The 16,707-nt window shown below is 43.6% G+C and overlaps 1 long non-coding RNA gene across 1 annotated transcript; it reads left to right on the top strand.

Moving 5' to 3' along the window:
* The first annotated feature begins 43 nt into the window (after positions 1–43).
* Positions 44–403, top strand: LOC126995745 (uncharacterized). Its single transcript, XR_007750676.1, has 2 exons — positions 44–304; positions 335–403. It is a non-coding gene; the product is annotated as an uncharacterized LOC126995745 (long non-coding RNA).
* Positions 404–16,707: the final 16,304 nt, after the last annotated feature.

Raw genomic sequence — 16,707 nt, 5'->3', positions numbered from 1 at the left:
ATATATATATATATATATATATATATATATATATATAGTATGTCTATATTGTATGTGTATATCCTGAGTGAATCTGTATGTTGGTATACATCTGTTAGCAGCAGTGACAGTATTCAGCACATTGTGTTCATCATTCTCCGGCCTCAAAAACTCTCGCACCGACACAACCAACGACAAAGTTTGCGTTAAAACTGTTATTTTGTGACGTCCGTTTGTGTTCTTTGACGCAGCTGTCTGCCAGAAAATACCAGAGTGCAATGTGCTGAGTACCATGGTTTGTGTGTGTGTGTGTGTGTGTGTGTGTGTGTGTGTGTGTGTGTGTGTGTGTGTGCAGATTACACTGTGGAACCTTGAAAGCTGTTGTGAAAATATGAACTAATAAAAATTAAACCAGAAGAAAATATTGTGCTTTTCATGTTCCTGTGTGTGTGTGTGTGTGTGTGTGTTGTTTCTCTATTCTTTAATTCTTCCTGTTCCTTTTGTTTTCTTCTTGTTCTTCCTCCTCTTCTTCTTTGTTCCTCCTCCTTCCTGGCAACAGAAATCTAGAAATACAAAATTCATGAATGGGAGACTTGAGAAAATAAATAAATGGAAGGAGATGAATGGAAACTATCAAGGGAAGGAGAGAAGGGAAAGAAGAGGGTGTAGAGGAGAGAGAGAAAGAAAGATGGAAATGAAAGAAGGACGGGAGAAAGGGACTTCAAGGTAAGGCAAGGAGATAATGGAGAGAGAGAGAGAGACAGAGAGGTAAACTAAGAAGAATAAAAAATTGTGACAAACAATAGGTGATGAGTTAACATGAAAGACTCTTGCAAAGCTATCCATAACACTAGCAGCTTAACCTTGATGGAGCTGAGAACTCATTTGTACAAGATACCTTCCAGTAAAGCCCTCAGTCACTAACCAGGGCTGCCAAGCTGGTGATAGTTACCTGCAATCTTACTATATGGCTCAATTCACTAATTTTAAAAATAACACCTGTAAAATATGGCGAACAATCCACCAACTTTCTAATCATGACCATAAGAAGAGTTCCACAAATAACATAATCTATAATGGTAAAAAACTCTCTGAACCTTTACAAATTGCACAAGCTTTTAATGAATTTTACACAAATGTTGCGCCTAAAATAGATCACAGTCTACCACCTTCCACCACAGACCCTCTCAGCTTTCTTCAAGGTGACTTTCCTCATTCAATGACAATTCCTATAATTATCCCCCAAGATGTAATTACTGTAATTAATTCCCTTAAAAACAAAAAGTGCAATGTGCATGAAATCCCAGTATCTGTATTAAAAACCAGCAAAAACCAACTTGCAATACCCTTGTCCATACTCTTTAATAATTCTATCAATAATGGTAAATTTCCTCAACTCCTAAAACATGCAACTGTTGTCCCCATCCATAAGAAAGGTCCCAAAGATGAACTAAGTAATTATAGACCAATATCCTTACTAAATGTTTTTTCTAAGATCTTTGAAAAAGTAATGAAAAAATTTCTCATAAATTTTCTTGAAACTAAAAACATACTTAATCCCAGTCAGTTTGGTTTTCGTCGTGGTCTAAACACTTTCAATGCCTTGAGAACTTATTCAGAAGAAATCTATAAAACTTTAGATAATAAACAGTCATTATTAAGCATCTTTGTTGACTTCACCAAAGCTTTTGATACAGTCAGACACGATATATTATTACGTAAGTTGTATTACTATGGAATTAGAGGTATTATTCATGACTGGTTTCAGGATTACTTGTCCCACAGAACTCAATCAACCAAATTCCACACTTGTCTATCTGCATCTCTACCTATTCAATACGGTGTTCCACAGGGCAGTGTCTTGGGTCCAATCCTGTTTCTCTTATATATAAATGATATTACTTACATATTTACAAACTTTAAAACAATCCTTTTCGCAGATGACTCAACCTTAAATATTACTGGTGAAAATCCTACTGACATGATACATATAGCAAACACTGACCTACAAACCTTTCATAAATGGTGTCTGAGTAATAGATTAACAGTGAACTTAAACAAAACATTTTATATGCTGTTTACTAATAAGTCACCATCAATGCTTCCGTCCCTATTTTTTTCCCAAGACATTATAAGCAGAACTAATAAACATACATTATTAGGAATAACGTATGATGATACCATGACCTTTAAGCATCACCCTCTGGACCCACCGAAGAGGCGATGCTTCTGGCATTTTGCTTCAGCTCGGTGGGACGACCTGAGGATGTACTTTTCCGATTTCCCGTGGAATGATTATTGCTTCCAGGATAGAGACCCCTCTGTGTGTGCTCAGCGCATCACAGAGGTGATTGTCTCTGGAATGGAGGCATACATTCCTCGTTCTTTCTCTACTCCTCACGCTAAAAAGCCTTGGTTTAATCACGCTTGTTCTCGTGCTGTCAATGATAGAGAGGTAGCTCACAAAAGGTACCAGAGCCTTCAAACTAATGCTAATTATGAACTTTACATTTCTGCCTGAAATCGTGCCAAATCTATTCTCCGACTAACCAAAAATTCTTTCATTAATAGAAAATGTCAAAACCTTGCTTTCTCTAACTCTTCCCGTGACTTCTGGCATCTAGCCAAAAACATCTCCTCCAACTTCACTTCTTCATCTTTCCCTCCACTCCTCAGTCCTGACGGCAACACTGCCGTCTCATCTATCTCTAAGGCTGAACTCTTCTCTCAAACTTTTTCTAAAAACTCCACTCTGGACGATTCTGGGCATATTCCTCCTACTCATCCCCCTCTGACTCCTTTATGCCTGTTATAAAGATTCTTCAAATGATATTTTCTATGCTCTCTCTGGCCTCAATCCTCAGAAGGCTTATGGACCTGATGGAGTGCCTCCTATTGTCCTTAAAAACTGTGCCTCCGTGCTGTCACCCTGCCTGGTCAAACTCTTTCGCCTCTGCCTGTCAACATCTACCTTTCCTTCTTGCTGGAAGTATGCCTTCATACAGCCTGTACCTAAGAAGGGTGACCATCCGATCCCTCAAACTACCGTCCTATTGCTTTACTTTCTTGTCTATCTAAAGCTTTTGAATCAATCCTTAACCGGAAGATTCAAAAGCACCTTTCCACTTCTGACCTTCTATCTGATCGCCAGTATGGGTTCCGCAAAGGGCGTTCTACTGGTGATCTCCTAGCCTTCTTAACTGACTCTTGCGCTGGACATATCAAAAGCTTTTGATAGGGTCTGGCACAAATCTTTGCTTTCTAAACTACCCTCCTACGGTTTCTATCCTTCTCTCTGTACCTTTATCTCCAGTTTCCTTTCTGACCGTTCTATTTCTGCCGTGGTAGACGGTCACTGTTCTTCCCCTAAATCTATTAACAGTGGTGTCCCACAGGGTTCTGTCCTATCTCCCACTCTTTTTCTGTTGTTCATTGATGATCTTCTTTCCAAAACGAACTGTCCTATCCATTCCTACGCCGATGATTCCACTCTGCATTATTCAACTTCTTTTAATAGAAGACCCACCCTTCAGGAACTTAACGACTCAAGGCTGGAGGCTGCAGAACGCTTAGCCTCAGGCCTTACTATTATTTCCGATTGGGGCAAGAAGAACCTGGTGTCCTTCAACGCCTCAAAAACACAGTTTCTCCACCTATCCACTCGACACAATCTTCCAAACAACTATCCCCTATTCTTTGACAACACCCAGCTATCACCTTCCTCAACACTAAACATCCTCGGTCTATCCTTAACTCAAAATCTCAACTGGAAACTTCATATCTCATCTCTTACTAAATCAGCTTCCTCGAGGCTGGGCGTTCTGTACCGTCTCCGCCAGTTCTTCTCCCCTGCACAGTTGCTGTCCATATACAGGGCCTTGTCCCCTTGTATGGAGTATGCATCTCATGTGTGGGGCTCCACTCACACAGCTCTTCTGGACAGAGTGGAGGCTAGGGCTCTTCGTCTCATCAGCTCTCCTCCTCATACTGATAGTCTTCTACCTCTTAAATTCCGCCGCAATGTTGCCTCTCTTTCTATCTTCTATCGATATTTCCACGCTGACTGCTCTTCTGAACTTGCTAACTGCATGCCTCCCCCCCTCCCGCGGCCCCGCTGCACTCGACTTTCTACTCATGCTCATCCCTATACTGTCCAAACCCCTTATGCAAGAGTTAACCAGCATCTTCACTCTTTCATCCCTCACGCTGGTAAACTCTGGAACAATCTTCCTTCATCTGTATTTCCTACTGCCTACGACTTGAACTCTTTCAAGAGGAGGGTATCAGGACACCTCTCCTCCCGAAACTGACTTATCTTTCGGCCACCTCTTTGGATTCTTTTTAGGAGCAGCGAGTAGCGGGCTTTTTTTTATTAATGTTTACTTTTTTGTGCCCTTGAGCTGTCTCCTTTGCTGTAAAAAAAAAAAAAAAAAAAAAAAAAAAAAAAAAAAATCCTTAAATTATCCAGGCTAGTATCTCTGTTATATCAAATTAAAGAATTAATGCCCATTGATGTTTTGAAAATGTTATATAATGCACATGTCTTACCACACCTGTATTACTGTACGCCTACCTGGTGCAACACCTACCCCACACACCTGTTACCTCTGTTTAGACTTCAAAAGAAAATAATAAGAATTATTACAAACAGTGACTACTTTGCCCACACACAACCTCTCTTTAAAGAAACAAATTCCTTAAAACTTTTTGACATAAATAAGCTACAAATTGGCATTTACATGTATAAAAAGATCAAAAGTGAAACCTCCATGTCCTTACAGCCACAACATACTTATTTCACCCGTACTCATGAAAATTTACGTCCACCTGCCCATAATTTAACACTTTTTCAACACTCACTTTTTTATTCAGGACCTAAAACCTGGAATTCTATTCCTAATAATATTAAAGCTCTAAATTCAATACACTCCTTTAAAAACAATTTAAAAAACATATTCTTCTCAATTATAATTATTAAGTCCATGTATCATCTGTCAGAGTGTGTCCTCAGCTTAATCAATTATTACCTTATACTATTATTATTGTATTAATACTATTACTACTTACATTATCATTTACTGTACTACCATATTATTTTTATAAATCAATTACAATTTTTGTACTAATGATATTGTGTTAATATTATCACTTTAATTATTATTTACACTACTATTATTTTATAATTATCACAATGTTAATTATTATTATTATTTCTATAACTAATTATTATTATTATTATTATTATTATTATTATTATTATTATTATCATTATTATCATCATTTTACTTTTGTCATATATTATATGTTTGTATGTGTATATATATGTGTATATATATATATATATATATATATATATATATATAAATATATATATATTTAGAGATATATATATAAAAATCTATTTTTTTTTATATATATATATATATATATATATATATATATATATATATATATATATATATATATATATATATATATATATATATATATATATATATATATATATATATTTTCCACTATTGATTAAATCCGGCACCTAAGTTTCAGTACCCAAAAGCATACAGCTTTAAATGGGCTCCCTGCACCAGTAAATTATTGTAAATACATAATTGTATAAAAAGGGATAATAAAATGTTTCAAATGTTTCAAATGTTTTGCAGACTAACATGCCATAGAAAATACCCAACATGAAGACAGTGTCCTGTGGCCCACAAAAACAACTGTTGGGATACTGCATCAACCAGTGGCATGACTATTGCACTCCACTTTACACCTGGCCATGTCCACACCTGTCACCTGCCCCATGACAAGTACAGAGGCAGCAGTGTGTGATTCACTTTACACCTGGCCATGTCCACACCTGTCACCTGCCCCATGACAAGTACAGAGGTGTGATGCTGCCCTGTGACCTGAGCTCTTCCAGTAGGTTGACACAGCAAGCCTCTTTGGGGACAACTTGTGGTATTTTAACCCTCAGAGCAGGGGTTCCCAACCTGGGGTACATGTACCCCCAGTGGTACATTTGCACTTTTCAGGGGGTACATTGGGTCCGAGAGAATAACCACTACTGTACAATACATGTGTTGTAATCTGCATTCATATTGCATAATGTCGTGTTTTTTCAATTTCCTCATTTTAGTAAGCAAAATGTTATTTAACTTACATTATATCATCAGTTTACACATACAGATTTCATTACAGAATAATATCAAAATATTAAAATTTCTTCGTTTTTTTCCTAAATTTTTAGGGGTACACGGAAACCTATAGAAATGGCCAAGGGGTACAGAGGAACAAAAAGGTTGGGACCCCCTGCCTCAGACGGTGCTGGAACTCTATATAGACGCTCCAGTCAGTGTTGTACGGCAGATATATAACAACACTTCGGTAGAATCTTTATATAGACGAGTTAAAACATCTCTTATGCGGCGTAACTATATTTAAGCTACGGTCCTCAGGTCGGCAGGCAGTGACTATATACAGACGATTCATTTTGGGGGAGCCACTCTTCAAATGCTGTCCAAGGGTTGATCAGTACCAACATGAAACACAATCAGCCCCAAAATATGCAGCCCACAACCTTCACACCTCATCAAAAGTAGGTTTATTGGCTGGGGAAAAACACAACCTTGACGACCCTCTTCCTGATATAAGTGTGTTCAGACAAAAATATCCACATTATGTCAACAAGTTATAACGATCATTACAATTCTGTGAGTGTGTGTGTGTGTGTGTGTTAATTTGTCTAGTGCGTATATATTTGCTGCAAATGGCTGAGGTTCTATCTGTACATTTGGTTTCCTTTCATCTGTTCATCCCCAGGAGTGGATTAGGATGGATCTGCTACATATGCATTGCCAGCTTGTGCTTGTGTAAAAATCAATGTGTTCTGTATCGTTGGCTACTTGTGATAAATACTCAAGCCATTTCTTCAATCATATATTTGAATGATTATAATTACTGAGAACCATCACTCATGCCCTCTTGTGTACCTCCCAAACCTGCCGTGCCATGCCACACATGAAAGCTATCACTTGGGCACACATATACACACCAACAGTGCAGCATTGAACAATCCTGCTTTATCTCATTTCAGGTGTGAAAGAGACACTTGGCAGCTCTGTAAGTGCAAGTAAGAGGCATCTTGGTCAATCATCACATGTATATCACAGGGAACAACACTCCGGGACAGCAGGAAATATTGTTGAGTGTTATGCTGGACTAGGAGAAAACCACACATCACATGCAGCAATACTTCATGCAATTTCTAATATTATCCATGTGATGTACATGAATGATAAAAAATACCTTTAATTTGCACTTACAGATGTCTTTTCCAATACCAAAAATGAGCTAATGCATTTATTTAATGATGTTTGTTTGCCTGAGATATGACCAGACTGACTGACAGCAGCAAATTTTTTGCGTGCTTGTACGGCAGACAGTCGGCACGTTTGGGGTTTACAAAGGAGGCTACGAGTGATGGTCATTAGTACGTATAAACATTTAAATACATGACAGAAGAAGTAGCTTGAGTTTTTATCCCAAGCAGCCAATGAAATAGAACAAGCTGATTTTCCCACAACCACAAGCTGGCAATGTGTATGTGTCACACCCACGCTTGTGAGTGGACAGACCTAATAATGTGGCCGGCTCTGCATCTTGTGAGCACTGGCTGTCTTGGCGCCCAGACTCCCGTCCCATGATGTTGTTTGTGGCGCCACACATCCAAGACTAACACACCAGCTTTGAAAGATAACATACCCACAGAAAAGGAAAGACTTACGACATGATGAGCATAATAAGAGAAATAAGCGATGGGAGGAAATAATACATTTTACTTACATAAATACATATATCACAGTAAAGTAATGGGAGCACTGGAATAGGCTGCAGGCATCGTAACAAAGGTCAGCGGTCCGTCAGTACACAAAGGATACAGTCGCCTTCAGGCATGAACCCAGACTACTCAGGTCTCTGCTACAGACAGTTTCAGCAGTAAATTTTACTGTACTTAAATGAGCAACACTAAGTTATCTACCAAGCACAAGACTGATCACGTTTCACTTGTGTCTCGGCATTTCTTTGCTTGCAGTTCCAACAGAGTGTCTGGGCCTGAGGTCTGGATGTCCAGTTCTCTTGGTGCAGACTCAAGACTACACTCAGGAAATGCTGACCTATAATAAACTACTAAGGGAAGCTGGGCTGCAAATCTTACCAGTGCTTATCTAGTTCACATTTTGCATCAGCGGTTTCATTTCCGTGTCAAATTGCTCAAACCTCATCCTTTTTTTTCTTTGCTCAGTAATTATGTACTTTATGAAGATAACGCTTGAAATATTTCCGACTGTAGTAAAATATATTGAAGGCAATGATTCATTCCTACAATGAATGATATATGTGAGGAAGCAATTTTAAATATCTTACAATTCAACAACATTCTACTCTCATTACTCTGACTGAACCGCACTGGAGAGTGTTGCAATGGTCTGTACAGTGCGATACTGCCACAATGTTTATGCAGTTAAGCTCAACAGTGCTGCAAGAATTGTTATGGCAAGGTGTTAGGCATGTCAGAATGTGATGTTGATGGCCTGTTATGCTAAGGGATTTACATCTATAGGGAACTACGGCAGTTATTCGGTTAAATTTCGTGCTAAATGGAGCTTTAGTATCAACTACATTTTGCATTTTTCAATGTTGTAAAGAAGCAATTTAACCCGGTGGTGGTAGCCGCGGGGATCACGTTTCTTAAAGGCTCCTTCCTCTAAGCGAGAAAAACGAGAAAAATCATCACTCACGCAAACCATTTCACAATATATGTATATCAATGCATCTGTGGTCAGTTTATGCATCATCTATTTGGCCCGTCACTGCTGCCGGGTTAAATATTCTTTTCATGAACCACTATGTAGCATATACTACATGAATATTGGGCAAGTGGTCACCAATACTGGAAAATGCACAACTATGGAGGGGTAGCATGACCCACCTACAAAGATGCCATGGATTTTGGCCACGAGTAGGTCACAACAGGTCCTGCTTACAACAACAGACCAATGACAGTCCTGCCAATGACCACCCCACCAGCCAGTACCTCATTCCAGGCCAGCCACAGGTGGGTGCTGCTGTGCCCACAAACCCTCCAGTCCAACAAGGAGAAGAGAAACACACGGAGGAACACCTTCCCCGTGCTCCTCAAGGCATCAGTATCTAAGGACTCCACAACTGGGTCCATCCATGTCCTCCGCCCTTCAGTCAATAAGAGGAAAGTGTGCCAAGTACAGAAAGGTGACGGCCACAGACTCAGCCGTCATGAAGGACACAGAATGGCCTGGGTCACCAGTCTTAACATAAGTACGGACAAGAGAAGACTGTGATGGTTATGGAAACAGAGACTGCCAACCCACAGAGATAACACACATTTTCTAAATATAGACGTCTAAGGACAGTTCTTGTATATGTGTTGAGTAAATATCTACTTCACTGAGAATAGAGAGAGAACACATGCATCCAAATTGCAATTCAAAATCAGTGCTTTACTTCATGCAGCATTTCTTACTACTAACACACAGCAAATCCTTTGTAATAATACACTGAAAACAAAATAGTGGGAGCAGTTTTGTGATTGAAGTGGCAGCAGGTTCATGACTGTAAGCTGAATACTGGCCAATTATATTCATGTTTTCAGACCTGTACTTTGTCAGCAATGATGTAGATCCACAAATAATGATTCAAGAGCAACACAAAAATCACTACGTGTAAAAGCCGAGTCTAAGAACACCAATAGGCTATGAGGCTTCTCAAAGATGAAGAACGTTCAGTCCTAGACAAGTCGTCAGGCTGGTTACCTGTGTTCTCCAGTGTTACGAGTGAATCACAACACCACGAATGTGTCTGCCGGGTCCAGCACGTCCAGCTCTTCATCTGTGCAGGTTTCTCTAGGTTGTCAAAGTCCTCCTTCCTGATGACACGTGGAGCAGCCCTCACAGGCACCTACAAGATATAACAAATCACGTCCCTATACTGACTGCAACGGAGAGTAAAAATTACACGTATTCTGTGGTACCAAAGGGTGGGCGAGGAGACCCTCCCCCGGCACATGTCCCCTGATTGTGTTCTTGTGTCAGAAATAACAATAACAGTCATCCGTCCACTGGTTTAGGTTCCTGCAAAGCCCTGACAGTACTGAAGGAAGTACAGTAAAACCCTTATATCTTGGCAAGGCAATGAAATATTCACTAAAACATTAAACTGACAATTCAAACAAATAAGGAAAAAGAATGGTGCATCTGGGCATGTTGCCGAGTTTTAGCCACACTGTACACTGGGCTGCCTCACCCTCTGAACGTGTAACAACACTTGGGCCAGCACTCTCTGATTCAGCCCAGCGAGTATCTCGGGGCTTGTTAAGGCTTGCCCGCTGTGTTAAACATGTAGCTGTGCTCACTCTCCCTGACTACAGCAGCCCTTCACTGGTAAGTGTGCTAATTCAATCAAGCTTTTACTGCTGCTGTGTAGAACAGTGTTTTCAATATTTTGACTCTACCGTTATGCAAATTGGGGGAAGGGGAATGGGGGATTTGCATAACTTGGAAAACTGAATAACAAGGCCAGGCTGGAGCCCCCAGCATGCCCACTTGTAAGGATTTTACTGGAAATCAAAATCTTGAACAAACTACACTACCAGTTCTTGAAGCCAGGAATTAATTCTTAACAATCCTAGTTAGCAATGTTTTTTTTCTAACGTCTTTGTCTGCAGGCTTTCTTCAGGGGCCAGGGGGTCGGCCCAAGCCCGTCATGGCGCAGGAAATTTTTTTTATAGTGGCGCCAAAACTGAAGCTGCTTTACCTGACATGTCATAATATCTTCCCTGCTGAACATTATTTTTATCCCGTCTCCCTCACAAGTACTCTGTTCTGTCGCCCTCGCTCCACCTTCCCACAAGAGGTGTTCAGTGTGTTCCTTGTAACAAGCAGGCAGCAGAGCCGTCACTCTCCAGAATTCTCTGCCTCTTTTGAGTGTGCGCATATGTGTGTTGCCTGACAAGGTTTACTCTGCATGTACAATGATTTGTAAGACATAACATCTTGTCATTTCTATAGGCAAATGACATCTTAACCCGGCAGCAGCGACGGGCCAAATTTGTGGCTTTACCGTGTAGCAGTGACGGGCCAAATTTTTACCGTGATATAAACCCCAAAAATAGATGATGCATAAAGTGAATCCAAATGCGTTGATATATATTATGAAATGGTTTGCGTGAGTGATGATTTTTCCTCATTTTTCTCGCTTAGAGGGAGCAGCCTTTAAGAAACATGACCCCCCCAGCTACCACCACCACCACCACCGGGTTAAGTGTTAGCCTCAATGACGACAGCTGCATAATTATCCCAATAAGTATGAAGACAAACAGTGGCCAGGCAAGGCACACCGAGAGGAACAGCACCAAAACAGTAAAGTTGGCAGCGGCGTTCATCCCCGTTCCGCTGGCCCTTGTGGTGGGAGGGAACCCTTAACCCTACCACTTGAACTCTTTCAAGAGGAGGGCAGCGGGACACCTCTCATTTGAACCATCTTTCGGCCACCCCTCTTGACTCCTTTGTGGAAGCAGCGAGTGGCGGGCTTTTTATTCATTATTTTTTTTCTTTTGCCCTTGAAGTGTTTCCTCCTAAGTAAAAATAAAAAACGCCACAGGTAGCCTACAGTGTGGTTAGCACAGTGTACCTTCCCCAGGTACAGACCCTCCAAAAAGAAGGCTGAACAGCTGGGTGGCTGCACACTGACTGCCTGGGCCGGGATGTGAAGCCTGGCCGCCAGATACATGGTCAGGGACGCTGACCACCACACCAACGTTACCGGACTGTCCAACCTGGCATATTGTTTTTGCCGATTTCTGCCCCAAAAACTGTCTCCTGGGCCCTAATAATTAGATTCCTGTATATTTATTGTTAAAATAGTTCATTCCTGATGATTCTTGGCCATAGTGGGGCGTTATTGCGATAAGTTATCGCGATACTTTATCGCTGATAACAAAATCGGGTTATCGGCCATCCGCTACTTATTTAAATATATATCGGTATCTTCGTTACTTTTGTAACCAAACTAGTGATAATCGCTATTTTTTTCCGCCTCTCAGAAGAAAACGTTGTCTCCTCCCTACACGTGGCCCGGGCGCCCGGTGTTGTATGAAAAAACTTCGGGGTATGAAATATCTTTGGTGAAGAGATTTCATACTTAGATCATCAACATTAAAACACTAGGTAATTTGTTTTATATTAGACTCAAAAATCAATATATCAAAGAGAAAAATCATTTAACTTTGCCCAAAAAATTATTATTCACTGCCTCAAATTTGATATTCCATATTCGTTTGTGAGCATGCCATGGTATTGAAGGCACCCGGTGTTGTGTTATTTGGTGTCCCATCGTCAAAAGCTGGCGCTTTTGTTTACAAACACTGGTCTCTCGTGAACTGCACATGCTCAGACCAGTAAGCGTAGCCCTGTACAGTCTCACAAAGCTTTTCAACACATCAGGGGTAGTGGGTAGGCAGTGGCTGAACAGATAGCAAGACGGCCCCGCGTTCAGGAGGACGCGAGTTCAATCCCCGACCGGTGCCACCAAGCTGAGATTTTTCAGCCGCCGCCGAGTGGCTTAAAACTACCCACATGCTGTCCAGAAGACCACCTATCAACCCGGACTCTAGATTCTAGGATTAAAGATGAGCTCCGGGAGGGCAGCATGAGCCAATGCAAGATGGCGCCACTATAAACACTCGCCTGCGCCAGAACGGGCTGGGCCAACCATCAGGACCCACCTGGAAGAAGCCTTGGACCGACCATCAGGATCCACCGGGAAGAAGCCTACCAGCGCAATTGGCCAAGATGTAAAAAAAAAAAAAAAAAAAAAAAAAAAAGGCTTGAAGGCTGAATCAGATATACAGTACCACCATCCCTGCTGTTTCTAGAACGACACTCTGTCCATATAAATACAACTCATACAGAGTGTCGTTCTAGAAACAGCGAGGATGGTGGTAGAGGTACTGTATGTCTGATTCAGCCTTCCAGCAACTCTTAATTACGGTTAAAAATCTTTGTGAGACTGTACCGGTCTACGCTTGCTGGTCTGAGCATGCGCAGTTCACGAGGAAGGAAGGAAGAGGAAGGTCTGAGGGTGGACGAAGGAACACTGGGAAGGAAGGAAGGAAGGAAGGAAGAGGAAGGTCTGAGGGTGGACGAAGGAACACTGGGAAGGAAGGAAGGAAGGAAGAGGAAGGTCTGAGGGTGGACGAAGGAACACAGGGAAGGAAGGAAGGAAGAGGAATGTCTGAGGGTGGACGAAAGAACACTGGGAAGGATGGAAGGAAGGAAGAGGAAGGTCTGAGGGTGGACGAAGGAACACTGGGAAGGAAGGAAGGAAGGAAGAGGAAGGTCTGAGGGTGGACGAAGGAACACTGGGAAGGAAGGAAGGAAGGAAGAGGAAGGTCTGAGGGTGGACGAAGGAACACTGGGAAGGAAGGAAGGAAGGAAGAGGAAGGTCTGAGGGTGGACGAAGGAACACTGGGAAGGAAGGAAAGAAGGAAGAGGAAGGTCTGAGGGTGGACGAAGGAACACTGGGAAGGAAGGAAGGAAGGAAGGAAGAGGAAGGTCTGAGGGTGGACGAAGAAACACTGGGAAGGAAGGAAGGAAGGAAGGAAGGAAGAGGAAGGTCTGAGGGGGGACGAAGGAACACTGGGAAGGAAGGAAGGAAGGAAGGAAGAGAAAGGTCTGAGGGTGGACGAAGGAACACTGGGAAGGAAGGAAGGAAGGAAGGAAGGAAGAGGAAGGTCTGAGGGTGGACGAAGGAACATTGGGAAGGAAGGGAGGAAGGAAGAGGAAGGTCTGAGGGTGGATGAAGGAACACTGGGAAGGAAGGAAGGAAGGAAGAGGAAGGTCTGAGGGTGGACGAAGGAACACTGGGAAGGAAGGAAGGAAGGAAGAAGAAGGTCTGAGGGTGGATGAAGGAACACTGGGAAGGAAGGAAGGAAGGAAGAGGAAGGTCTGAGGGTGGACGAAGGAACACTGGGAAGGAAGGAAGGAAGGAAGGAAGGAAGAGGAAGGTCTGAGGGGGGATGAAGGAACACTGGGAAGGAAGGAAGGAAGGAAGGAAGGAAGAGGAAGGTCTGAGGGTGGACGAAGGAACACTGGGAAGGAAGGAAGGAAGAGGAAGGTCTGAGGGTGGACGAAGGAACACTGGGAAGGAAGGAAGGAAGGAAGGAAGGAAGAGGAAGGTCTGAGGGTGGACGAAGGAACACTGGGAAGGAAGGAAGGAAGGAAGAGGAAGGTCTGAGGGTGGACGAAGGAACACTGGGAAGGAAGGAAGGAAGGAAGGAAGAGGAAGGTCTGAGGGTGGACGAAGGAACACTGGGAAGGAAGGAAGGAAGGAAGGAAGGAAGAGGAAGGTCTGAGGGTGGATGCAGGAACACTGGGAAGGAAGGAAGGAAGGAAGGAAGGAAGAGGAAGGTCTGAGGGTGGACGAAGGAACACTGGGAAGGAAGGAAGGAAGGAAGAGGAAGGTCTGAGGGGGGATGAAGGAACACTGGGAAGGAAGGAAGGAAGGAAGGAAGGAAGAGGAAGGTCTGAGGGTGGACGAAGGAACACTGGGAAGGAAGGAAGGAAGGAAGAGGAAGGTCTGAGGGTGGACGAAGGAACACTGGGAAGGAAGGAAGGAAGAGGAAGGTCTGAGGGGGGATGAAGGAACACTGGGAAGGAAGAAAGGAAGGAAGGAAGGAAGAGGAAGGTCTGAGGGTGGACGAAGGAACACTGGGAAGGAAGGAAGGAAGGAAGAGGAAGGTCTGAGGGTGGACGAAGGAACACTGGGAAGGAAGGAAGGAAGGAAGAGGAAGGTCTGAGGGTGGATGAAGGAACACTGGGAAGGAAGGAAGGAAGGAAGGAAGAGGAAGGTCTGAGGGTGGACGAAGGAACACTGGGAAGGAAGGAAGGAAGGAAGGAAGGAAGATGAAGGTCTGAGGGTGGACGAAGGAACACTGGGAAGGAAGGAAGGAAGGAAGAGGAAGGTCTGAGGGTGGACGAAGGAACACTGGGAAGGAAGGAAGGAAGGAAGAGGAAGGTCTGAGGGTGGACGAAGGAACATTGGGAAGGAAGGAAGGAAGGAAGAGGAAGGTCTGAGGGTGGACGAAGGAACACTGGGAAGGAAGGAAGGAAGGAAGAGGAAGGTCTGAGGGTGGACGAAGGAACACTGGGAAGGAAGGAAGGAAGGAAGAGGAAGGTCTGAGGGTGGACGAAAGAACACTGGGAAGGAAGGAAGGAAGGAAGGAAGAGGAAGGTCTGAGGGTGGACGAAGGAACACTGGGAAGGAAGGAAGGAAGGAAGAGGAAGGTCTGAGGGTGGATGAAGGAACACTGGGAAGGAAGGAAGGAAGGAAGGAAGAGGAAGGTCTGAGGGTGGACGAAAGAACACTGGGAAGGAAGGAAGGAAGGAAGGAAGAGGAAGGTCTGAGGGTGGACGAAGGAACACTGGGAAGGAAGGAAGGAAGAGGAAGGTCTGAGGGTGGACGAAGGAACATTGGGAAGGAAGGAAGGAAGGAAGGAAGAGGAAGGTCTGAGGGTGGACGAAGGAACACTGGGAAGGAAGGAAGGAAGAGGAAGGTCTGAGGGTGGACGAAGGAACACTGGGAAGGAAGGAAGGAAGGAAGGAAGAGGAAGGTCTGAGGGTGGACGAAGGAACACTGGGAAGGAAGGAAGGAAGGAAGGAAGGAAGATGAAGGTCTGAGGGTGGACGAAAGAACACTGGGAAGGAAGGAAGGAAGGAAGGAAGAGGAAGGTCTGAGGGTGGACGAAGGAACACTGGGAAGGAAGGAAGGAAGGAAGGAAGAGGAAGGTCTGAGGGTGGACGAAGGAACACTGGGAAGGAAGGAAGGAAGGAAGAGGAAGGTCTGAGGGAGGAAGAAGGAACTCAGGGACGGAAGGAAGGAAGGAAGGAAGAGGAAGGTCTGAGGGTGGACGAAGGAACACTGGGAAGGAAGGAAGGAAGAGGAAGGTCTGAGGGTGGATGAAGGAACACTGGGAAGGAAGGAAGGAAGGAAGGAAGAGGAAGGTCTGAGGGTGGACGAAGGAACACTGGGAAGGAAGGAAGGAAGGAAGGAAGGAAGATGAAGGTCTGAGGGTGGACGAAAGAACACTGGGAAGGAAGGAAGGAAGGAAGGAAGGAAGGAAGGAAGAGGAAGGTCTGAGGGTGGATGAAGGAACACTGGGAAGGAAGGAAGGAAGGAAGAGGAAGGTCTGAGGGTGGACGAAGGAACACTGGGAAGGAAGGAAGGAAGGAAGAGGAAGGTCTGAGGGTGGACGAAGGAACACTGGGAAGGAAGGAAGGAAGGAAGGAAGAGGAAGGTCTGAGGGTGGACGAAGGAACACTGGGAAGGAAGGAAGGAAGGAAGGAAGGAAGGAAGAGGAAGGTCTGAGGGTGGACGAAGGAACACTGGGAAGGAAGGAAGGAAGGAAGGAAGAGGAAGGTCTGAGGGTGGACGAAGGAACACTGGGAAGGAAGGAAGGAAGGAAGAGGAAGGTCTGAGGGTGGATGAAGGAACACTGGGAAGGAAGGAAGGAAGGAAGGAAGAGGAAGGTCTGAGGGTGGACGAAGGAACACTGGGAAGGAAGGAAGGAAGGAAGAGGAAGGTCTGAGGGTGGACGAAGGAACACTGGGAAGGAAGGAAGGAAGGAAGAGGAAG

This window comes from Eriocheir sinensis, chromosome 1, assembly GCF_024679095.1.
Source record: "Eriocheir sinensis breed Jianghai 21 chromosome 1, ASM2467909v1, whole genome shotgun sequence".
Lineage (NCBI taxonomy): Eukaryota > Metazoa > Arthropoda > Malacostraca > Decapoda > Varunidae > Eriocheir > Eriocheir sinensis.
Note: the sequence above shows the minus strand (reverse complement) of the source record. Positions and strands in the feature narration are given on the sequence as shown.